This window comes from Macadamia integrifolia, chromosome 6 (assembly GCF_013358625.1).
Source record: "Macadamia integrifolia cultivar HAES 741 chromosome 6, SCU_Mint_v3, whole genome shotgun sequence".
Lineage (NCBI taxonomy): Eukaryota > Viridiplantae > Streptophyta > Magnoliopsida > Proteales > Proteaceae > Macadamia > Macadamia integrifolia.
The window spans coordinates 20,363,007-20,373,739 of record NC_056562.1 but is presented as its reverse complement, the minus strand read 5'-3'; positions in this window follow the sequence as shown (position 1 = coordinate 20,373,739).

Genomic DNA, 10,733 nt, shown 5'->3' with positions numbered 1-10,733 from the left:
CAAAGAAGTTTGTGAAAATCTTAGGGTTAATTTTGAGGATGAATCATTTGTCAAAGGGATTATTCTGCATTTGAATAACATTATCTAAATAGTTAAAGCTCAGGCTATCAACATTTTGGGGGGTCCTCCAAGTCCATTCACACTATCAGCATATGAAGAAGGGATTAAAGAACCTATGGTAGGCCTGATTGGTGATACAAACAATGAGGATGAGAGTAAATACCCTTATAATATTCTCATCAAAAAGAGGCCTGAAAGATTCAAGAAAGTGATGGCCACTAGAAGTGGGACAGACTACAAAGCTAAGGGGTTGATAGTGGATAACCAACTGTCACAGAGACAGGGCAGTGTAGCAGGTAGCCTCAACCTGAGAATCAAGTATTGAGCCAGTTGAAAAAGGTGCAGGCCAACATTTCCATCTGGGGGTTGTTAATGGCATCTCCTGCACATAGGGAAGCTGTATTGAAGTCCCTCACAAGTGTGCGTGCCTATAGAGATGGATCCATCGCGATTATCTCAGATTGTGGGAGCCACTTATGCTGTTCAAGCATTGATGTTCTCTGATATAGACTTACCTCCAGAACGTATCAAGCATACCGAAGCTCTATATATCACTGTGGAATGCAATATGAATATAGTACCTCAGGTCCTTATTGATAATGAATCAGATTTGAATGTTCTACCATTGAGGGCTGCCATATGTATATGCTTTAATCCTGACCACCTCAAACCCTCGGCTTAGATCATTAAAGCTTACAACACTAGAAGAAATGTTGTCAGAATTCTCACAACAATGGTGATAATAGGGCCAACTGAGTTCTATGTTGAGTTCCAAGTGATAGATATCCCAGCCTCCTTCAACATGCTTCTGGATCATCTGTGGCTTCATAAAGCAAGGGTAGTGTCACCTACTCTACACCAGAAAGTAAAATTTATCTATGATGAGAAGTTAACTACTATTTCTGGAGATCCTCAGTTAGTCAACACATTAGCTAACATTGAAGTTGGAAAAACTCAAGAACAGGAGGTGCATCTGAGTGGTTTCGAACTAGAGAAAGTTTGTGCTTTTTTTTTGAAGAGCCAATTAAGGAGAACATTCCAATGTCCTATGAGGGCATGTGGAATACCACTGTTGGTCGAATGATGAAACAAATGCATTATTTTCCTAGAATGGGATTGGGGAAATACCAGCAAGGACCTATAAGGTTATTTGAATTCCCTCATGTTGTTAGAATGCGTGGTTTAGGGTTTTCTCATAAAGAAGAACGAAAGATGCTAAAAGATATAAGGAGGGGTTCAGTTGGAGCAAGTGCCTATCGAGGGTTTGAGAACCAAAAGATGCTTGTAATGGCAAAAAAGGAATCTTCTTGCAAGAAAAGGTTGCAAATTACCCTACTTTAGAAAAGTACTTCATGAAGGAAGCAGAAGGTTTTCCCGGTTATGATGATCTTGACTTTCAACCTAAGAAAGAAGCAAAGAAAATAGATTCTAAGTTTGAAGTCATCTATCAAGATCAGATTGATTGGATCACCTATGAGCTAAAGCGTCTACCATTTGAGGAGGAGAGTGAGGATAATGGTATCACTAATATTTTTGAGATAGATGTGATTGCCACAACTGAAGAAGAATCTACAGTTGACCCTGCATCCCCAATTCGATCATCACAGGTTCTCAAGCCTCGCCTTATTCTGAAAGAAGTTTGGCAACATAAATTAAGGGCTACTTGGTGTCTTAATCTTCCAGTGGAGATATGAGCCCACATCTCTTCCTTCCTACGAAAGATGTATCTAGAGGGGCTAAAAAAGGGGCATTACCACGTCTTCATATGCTAGAAAGAGAAGAGCTAGACAGATGAATATCTGCCCTTACTGTGCTAGAAGCAATTGCAATGGTTACATCCGAGATGGAGTTCAACGTTATGACTATGGCAAGGGGATTGCCTCATATAAAAGGCTTGAGAAGTTAGATTTTCTAGAGAGAGGGCTGAGTAGCCTAGGGCGAGGTGCATCTCTCCGGAAATTTGGATTTATGGATCATGAGATTGATCAACTTGTTTTTACCATAAAAAGTAGGCAAGCTGAATCTGAACTCTTTTGCCAAGAGAAACTGGGGCATCTGCAGCTCCATGAAGAAGGTGAAAGTAGTGGTGTCAGCAACACCCTTGAGGTAGATGTTATTACCACTAAAGAAGTAGAAGAAGGGGTAATGCCATATCTGTTGATTCATCCAGCCTGCAAATCACTGCTCAACTGGACCAGTGCAGGATATGACTTCAAGCTCACAAAAACTCAGGGTGTAATCGATTCTAAAATCACCACATAGTGGCACTGAAGATTCCCTTTCTGTTATCGAGTCTCCTTTTACTTGTACATTTTCTGAAGTTCCTTCTATTAATGAAATTCCACACTTTCAGTATGTTGAGTCTGTAATCTTTCCAACTATCAATGAAAATTCTGATTTTGAGTATGATTTGTCTCTTTCTGATGATGATCTTAACAAAATAACTGATGAATATCATGAATTGTTAAAACAATCTAAAGAAAAAAGAGCTAAACCTATGAGTGAGGACACTCGACTCATTAACTTAGGATCCGATCAATGCCCTAAAGAAATTAAAATTGGTGTAACCCTCAATGAAGAAGAAACCTCACAAATAGCTAGTCTGTTGAAAGAATTTGCAGAGGTTTTCGCTTGGTCCTATGAAGACATGCCTGGTATTGACCAAAAAATAGTGCAGCATCAACTCCCTGCGTATCCAGATGCGAAGCCTATCAAACAAATGGCTAGAAGAATAAGGCTTGAATGCAGTGAAAAGATTAGAGAAGAAGTAATTAAGCAATAGAATGTAGGATTCTTGCAAGTCAAAACATACCCCCGTTGGTTGGTCAATATTGTTTCAGTTCCAAAGAAAGATGGAAAAGTCAGAATGTGTGTGGATTTCAGAGATTTGAATAAATTCAGTCCTAAAGATGACTTTCTTTTGCCTCATATTGATGTATTGATTGATAGTACGGTAGGACATCCTTTATTGTCATTCATGGATGGATTTTCAGGATACAACCAGATCAACATGCATCCTGAAGATATGTAAAAGACTGCTTTCACCACCCCTTGTGACACCTATTGTTATAAGGTAATGCTATTTGGTCTAAAGAATGTTGGAGCCACATATCAAAGGGCCGCCACTTCTATTTTGAATGATATGATTCACAAGAAAGTAGAAGTCTACATCGATGATATGATTGTTAAGTCTATTGACAGACAAGGGTATATCTCAGCACTAAGAAAGTTTTTTGAGAGAATCAAGAAATTTCAATTACGGTTGAACCTTTATAAGTGTGTGTTTGGAACGAAGGTAGGAAAGTTATTAGGCTTTCTTGTAAGTGAAAGAGGTATAAAAGTGGACCCTATCAAGATTAAAGCAATAAGGAACATGCTTGCACCTCGGAGTGAGAAGGAAATACGAGGATTCCTTGGTCACATCCAATACATCAGCCGTTTTATGGCCCAGTTGACCACTATATGTGAGCCGGTGTTCAAGTTGTTGAAGAAGGATCAGCCCACACAGTGGAATTCCCAATGTTAAGAAGCCTTCGACAAAGTCAAGGAATACTTGTTAAATCCACCGGTTCTTATGCCACCAGTAAAGGGAAAACCACTTCTGTTATATCTGTTACTAGGGAAATTCTCTATGGGGTCCATGTTAGCTCAGAAAGTTAAGGCAAAAGGAGTAGAACAGGCTATCTACTATTTGAGCAAGAAATTCTTGGAGTATGAAGTTCAGTATACATCATTAGAAAAGACTTGCACATCTCTTATTTGGGCAACAAGAAGGTTGCAACACTATATGGTGGCATATCCCATTCACTTGACTTCTAGAATGGATCCTATCAAGTATTTATTTGAAAAGCCTGCACTCACTGGTAGAATGGCAACGTGGTTGCTATTACTCTTGGAATTTGACATTACATATGCTAATCAAAAGTCTATCAAAGGCAGGGCAATTGCGGATCACTTGTCTGCACATCCCACAGAAGATGGAAGATCATTAGATTATGCTTTTCTAGATGAGGAAATTATGGTGTTGAAGAAGAAAACTTTGTTAACACATGGCAATTATATTTTGATGGGGTAACCAATCAAAGAGGTTATGGGGCAAGAGTGTTATTAACAACACCCGACGAGCTGTATTTACCTTCATCTTTTTGGCTTGATTTTCCATGCACCAATAATATTGCTAAATATGAAGCATGTGCAATCGTCCTGGAGATAGCTCTAACGATTGGGGTAAAAAGAATCTGAATGTTTGGTGACTCATCCATTGTAATCTGCCAAATTCAAGGGAAATGGAAGACCAGAGATGAGAAATTGAGGCCTTATCAAAAATATCTAGAGAAGATCTCTAAGCATTTTGAAGAAATCTCTTTTGAGTACTTCCAGAGAGATAGTGATCAGATTTCTTCTATCAACCTTCCATCATTTTTGGTTGAAGATAGGAGAGTTTGGACTTTAACTTAATCAGGTAAATTTTCAGTTAAATCATGTTGGGAGAAGTTAAGAGACAAAAACCCTGTTAAGGGATGGTGGAGGTAGGTTTGGCTGAAGGGTTTTCATCCGAGACACTCTATTTTTAGTTGGCGGTTTATTCATGGATGCTTGCCAACTGATGATATGATTTCCAAGAGATCTATTCCTATGGCTTCGAGATGTAACCTTTGTCACAAGCATGAAGAATCTCTCATCCATCTCTTCCTACAATGTGAGTATTCTGTGAATCTGTGGTCTTCAGTCTAGGTTGTTTTTTACCTACGCTGGGAAGGCTTTCCTACTATTGAAAATCTATTTTCATTGTGGAAAAGGAAAGAGAATGTTGTTCATTGTGGCAAGATCTGGATGCCTCTTCTCACAAATATTCCTTTCCTCATATGGGCTAAGAGAAACAGAAGAAGGTTTGATAATCAGAGTTTGCCAACAACCTATGTAGGATATTATATTATGAAAGACATTAAGGATCTCTCCTTCCATGTTCCTGTGCATATCAAGTCAATGGCTGATCTCCTCATTTCAAGAAACTTGGTATTCATAGTACCACAAGGGCAGCTTCAAATCACATCTTGGAATTAACTTGGGAGGCACCTCCAAAGGGTGTCTGGAAACTGAATATAGATGGATGCTCTATAGGGAATCTAGGCAGCTCAGGCACAGGTTATTCTTCGCAGTGCATCTTCTCAAATGGGTTATTATGCGATCTATGAGGGAATTGGAACTAACTTTATGGGTGAATTTACTGCTTTCTTGCATGGAATACACCGAACATCTTTGAAAAAAATCGGGAATTTGTGGATAGAATGTGATTCTCAGGTTGTTATTTCTTGCATCAAAAGACAGTAAAACCCAAGGTAGCTCCATTCTAAATATGTAAAATGCATGTTTTACTACCCTAGATTTCACACATAAATGTGCTCATCAATATCTCATTGTTACCGGGAAATAAATACTATAGCGGACAAGCTAAACAAGCATGGTGCTACTACTTGTACTTCAAAGATTTAGGATGCTTCTCCATCTTTCATAACTTAAGAGCTTGATTGGGACCATCAACAAAGGTCTAGATTTCGATTTATGTAATTTACTTTCTCTTCCTTGCTTTGAGTCTTTTTTCTGTTGATGGCCATGCCGAAGGTGGAATAGAGGCTTGAAGGGCATTTGTATATTCACATTTGATGATTATTAATATACTTTTGAAAACCTTTAGCAAAAAAAAAAAAGAATAGTTGGATACGGGTATTATCCATTTTAATCTCACTTCCTTCATTCATGTCCAATATGTTGAATGCTATTGTCATGCTTATTACTTAAGGTATTAGTATATTTGGTTTACTTTTTTTTGCTAGAAATTCATGTATAGTAATAGGACGAAAAAAGGAAAAAGTATGTACAATCAATAGGGAAGGAAAAGGAAAACCAACCCTCAAAACATGGAGAGAAGAAGATGCCCAAATTCCACCTTCAGCATTGCCATCAACAGAAAGAAGGGACACTTACAACTCAAACCACAGAAGAAAGTAAAGTACCAAATTCCATCTAATTCATCCTATTTCTAGGACGGCCAGAAGCATCGAATTCTAAATCCATCTTCACAAAGGAAGGCCACACCGTAACCGGAGTTGAGACTTTAAACCGAGTCGTAGTTTTTGATAAGAATTTGCCTCATGATAATAGTGAGTTATTTTCCACTCCACCACCCCCAAAAAAGAGGAAACACTGTTCCATCTTTGGCAAGCTACCCATGGGGGTTTCGTCTTGAGAAATAAGATGACCGCTAACACGGAATCACACTCGATCCATAACTTAAGAATGCCCATCTGCTTAGCCAACTCTAACCCGATCATGATTGCCAAGAATTCTGCCTCCAAATTCATTTGAAAACCTAGGAAACTTCTGAAGTTTCCCACCACTTTAGCATGTTCATTCCTCAACACACCCCCTGCGCCAAATCTACCTGGATTACCTATGGAACACCCATCAGTGTTTAGTTTCACCCAGCCAACATGTGGAGGGCACCAAAAGATCTCAAGAAATTCCCTAGGCCTGCATCGAACTGTTGGAAAGCCCAACCTTCTTGCGGATAGGAGATCCAAAATAGACATCGCCGATCCTGACTGCACCAGGGATTGAGAACTAAGGTCATTTCTCACTAAACCAAAACATTGCACAGTGGACCTTGACACTCCATCGAATTTCCTGCCATTCCTTTCCAGCCAAACAAAGTAGGGAATAAGCACAAAACCCTTCAACCAGACTTCTTTATAAGAAATGTTTGAGGCTTTGGACATCCACCAAAGCATCATACTTTCAAGGTCCAGAAAACCAGGCCAAGACACATCAAAACAATCACAATATTTCTGCCAAATGTATCTCATAAAAGGGCACTCACAAAAAATGTGGAAATTCGACTATTAGGCAGCGCCACATAGCTCACATCGGGAAGGCATCAGAATTCCCCTTTTCTTAACATTATCATCTGTTGGAAGTCTGTTTTTAACCATTCTCGATCCAAAAATTTGTTGCCTTGGCAGAAGACGAGACTTCCAAATCAAGGACTACCAAGCCACCTTTGGCGATTCCCTTCTCACCTTGTCCCAAGCCAAAGCCAAAGTGAAAATGCCAGAAAAAGTTAATCCCCAATGGCATTTATCTTCCCAGTCAGATACTCAAATATTCTTTGCCTGAGAAAAAATATTCTCAAAGAAAACCGATTCAGCCTGAGGAAAAAACCATTCACCTTGCCTTATAAAATCTGACACCTTTGCTTGTATAGAGCTCGCGACGCCAAGATTTCTTTCAGCCATCACTTTAATACATGTCCCTCCCAGCCAGCTATCCCTCCAAAAATTGATTTGATTGCCATTTCCAACTGTCCACTGTTCATGAGACTCCATCCACTTCTAATTTCTCAAATGGTTTTAGCTTTCTCGCTCTAGATAAAGTTCTGAATCCATCTTTCCATTAGGAAAATGGAATTAGCAAGCCACAGGGAGACCACAAAGTTGTGAATGGGAATACTACCCATCGCCGATTTTACCGGCTCCACTCCACCTGCCAAGGAGAGGATTCTCCCTTTCCATTCAACCAAACGAGCCTTGGATTTATCAACAAGCGACAAGTCCGGTATTTCTTCACTCTTCCTTTAAATATCTCAAACCCCAATAGCTGGTAAGGAATTTGCATTCTGGAATATCAATAATTGCTTTAATGCGAACCTTCCTCTAAGTTGGTATTTTTTCCAAGATTTTTTTTACTTTTCTCCATGCTAATAATCTGACCTGAGTAGGACTGATACTTTTCCAAGAACCCCAGAGGAATAATCTATAAATATGTTTAAATGAAAATAATCTATAAAAATCTTATCTTATAAATTGTTCTAATCCAAACACATGGTAATATATAGTGAGATATTTGCATTTTTAACATTAGTCATCATATCATTGGTGATATCATATATTATATTAATTGTAAGAAAATTTCACTAATATTTATTAATTTCTGCATTTAAATGGTAATAATCTATAATAACCACAAGATGGTTCCAATCCAAGTACATTTAATATATAAAATGGGAGAAGGTCACCACGTATTTTCTAATCTAGAGGTAACCTAGATGTGCAATGATTCTGGTGGAAAACATCATCTCCAGTTACTTTAGTAAGGATCAGATTTTTAGGTATCAGTTTGGATCGGTCATATTGGCCAATTAGTGTCACTGCTCTCTGACTACTTAGGTGATATTTTCAGAATTTTCAGCAGATTCGAGACCGATGCATCCCATACATATCGATGTCATATTTTTATTGATCCCAATTGATCTTGTATATGTATAAAGCAAGGGATCTCTGAGTAGCCCGCCGAGTGAATACAGGAAGGGCGAACCAATAGGGAAAACTGAATAATTTTGTAAAAGCAGAGAGCTAAAAGCAAGGATTCAGCAATCGGTATTGGGTACAGTATTGCTCTCAGTTGATACCAATCTGTATTGGCCTCTATCGGAAGGATTTTTTACTGGTTTCATTTAAAAATCAATTTGCTTTTACTATTTTACCCCTTGGTCCATTACGATTCACGGGATTGGTCAAGAATCGGTAATTTGGTATCATTCTTGGTCGATATTGATATGATCAGGCCGATTTAACCATTCCAACACCGATTTCTTGATTCATGGATGACTGTTTATTACAGGAGAGGAGAGAGAGAGAGAGAGAGAGAGAGAGAGAGAGAGGACTACCCTCCACTGGCAGCTAGATACTATATATATATATATGGAAGAAAGAACGCCACTTCCTGGCATGTGTCTATTGTAGAAACGCAACCCTAAAATGATGTAGAAAGTAATAAAAAACACGAAGCAATACACACATATTTACGAAGTTCAGCATGATTGCCTACATCCTCAATGAGATGAGATCCTGCCTCACTATCAATGGAGTACTCGTTTTCACACCTTTCCAAATTGCTTACAAAGGAAATAAACCTTGCTAAATATATATATATATATATATAACGAAACCATATATGGAAGTTTTACAGAAATACCCATATAACCTTAGAAATTTGTCCACAGATGAAATTAAACAGAATATCGTCTCCCCAACAATCTACACCTACACAAAGTGGTGCCGAAAGACTGCATTGTCTTGTGCTGAAGATGCTTGCACATGTTCTCCCATTGACCGCTTCTGCTAGTGTGTTCTTGCACCAAGAGTTAGCATTCTCCTCCCCTACATACATAGCAACATGGTCTTTTCACACTTGCTATGTGTAGGCATAGGTATCGGTACGTTAGAGGATATATATATATATATATAAGAATTATTACATGAATACCTACATCTAATGTTCAAAACAACTATAATATCCAACATTAATGCATATATATCACACGAATCATTATAAGTTCTAAGACATATCATTGAATATCATCTAAGACCCATTCTAAATTCATACAAAACACATGTCCAAAGTCTTATTGAGTAATGTGGCTTGTCTATGATATTGTTCATTGCTGTCAATATAGTTGACACACTCTTGGAGTGATGCATGTCCAGTTGGAGTTGGGAGTTATCACTTTAGAAACATTTTTCAGCAAATGCATTAGTTTGTAGTTCAATTTCTTAGTACATGCATTAAATTTGAGTTGAAGGTGTTATAATGATAAATATACCATTGATTTAGCTTCAAGTTGGCAAAAGAATCGGTTCAATCAGAGTTCAGAGAGAAAGATATGATCAATTAAGTAAACTATTAGATCAAACACCAAGAAACACGAAAAATAAAGAGATAATAGATCTGCACGGCACAGATATTTAACGAGGTTCACACACTAGGGTGGTGTGCTACGTCCTCGGGCGAAGAAGAAGATATTTCACTATGCAAAAAAGAGATTACACCCAAGCAGAGGAGATAAAACTCGCCCTGAAACCCTAGCTCAAAAAAACCCAAAAATACAATGACTTTCTTAACAAGCAACAGTACATTATATATACTCCAAGTCGTGGGTCGATCCATCGGATCGCGGTTGATCCAATCAAACCGTACCACAGGGGCTATGCCCCTGCACCCTCATACAAGATCAGTGATGGGCTCCGGGCTTGGGCCTATCAGCCCAACCCCTCTGCTTCCATCACATATCTCAAAAAATTTTCCATTCAGGTCACCACCAAAAAATGTCGAATCGGGTCAAGAATTCGAGACAAACTTAACATAAAACATTATATTCAACAAGTAAAGTCATTAAAAAATAGAAGAGGGAACATGTTTTAAATGAATTTTAAATGTGTTTAGAACGGAAATGCTTGGCATGGTAGGAGGGTTGAGGATTCTTCAGATGAAGAAGTGGAGGTGGAGAACATGAGTAAAGAGGATATTGGTGATGATGAAAACATTGAGGACGATCATGGTTTAGATCCAAATGATTTTGCAAGCCAACAACAGGAGGAGGAAGAAGAAGATTTAAATTTGATTATTGATTTGTATTGAACTTTGAACTTTGTAGTATTAGAACCTTGGATGGGACTGATGGTTTACATTTATACTTTAAGTATTTGAGATTTTACTAAATTTCTAGCATTTTAGTTTGTTTTATGTTTTTTCTTCATTGAAGATTTTTGGAATGATTCAGAATTTCAGATCTTCCCATGTTACTTCGTACTTTTCTTCCATTAAATTTGGCGGTTTTT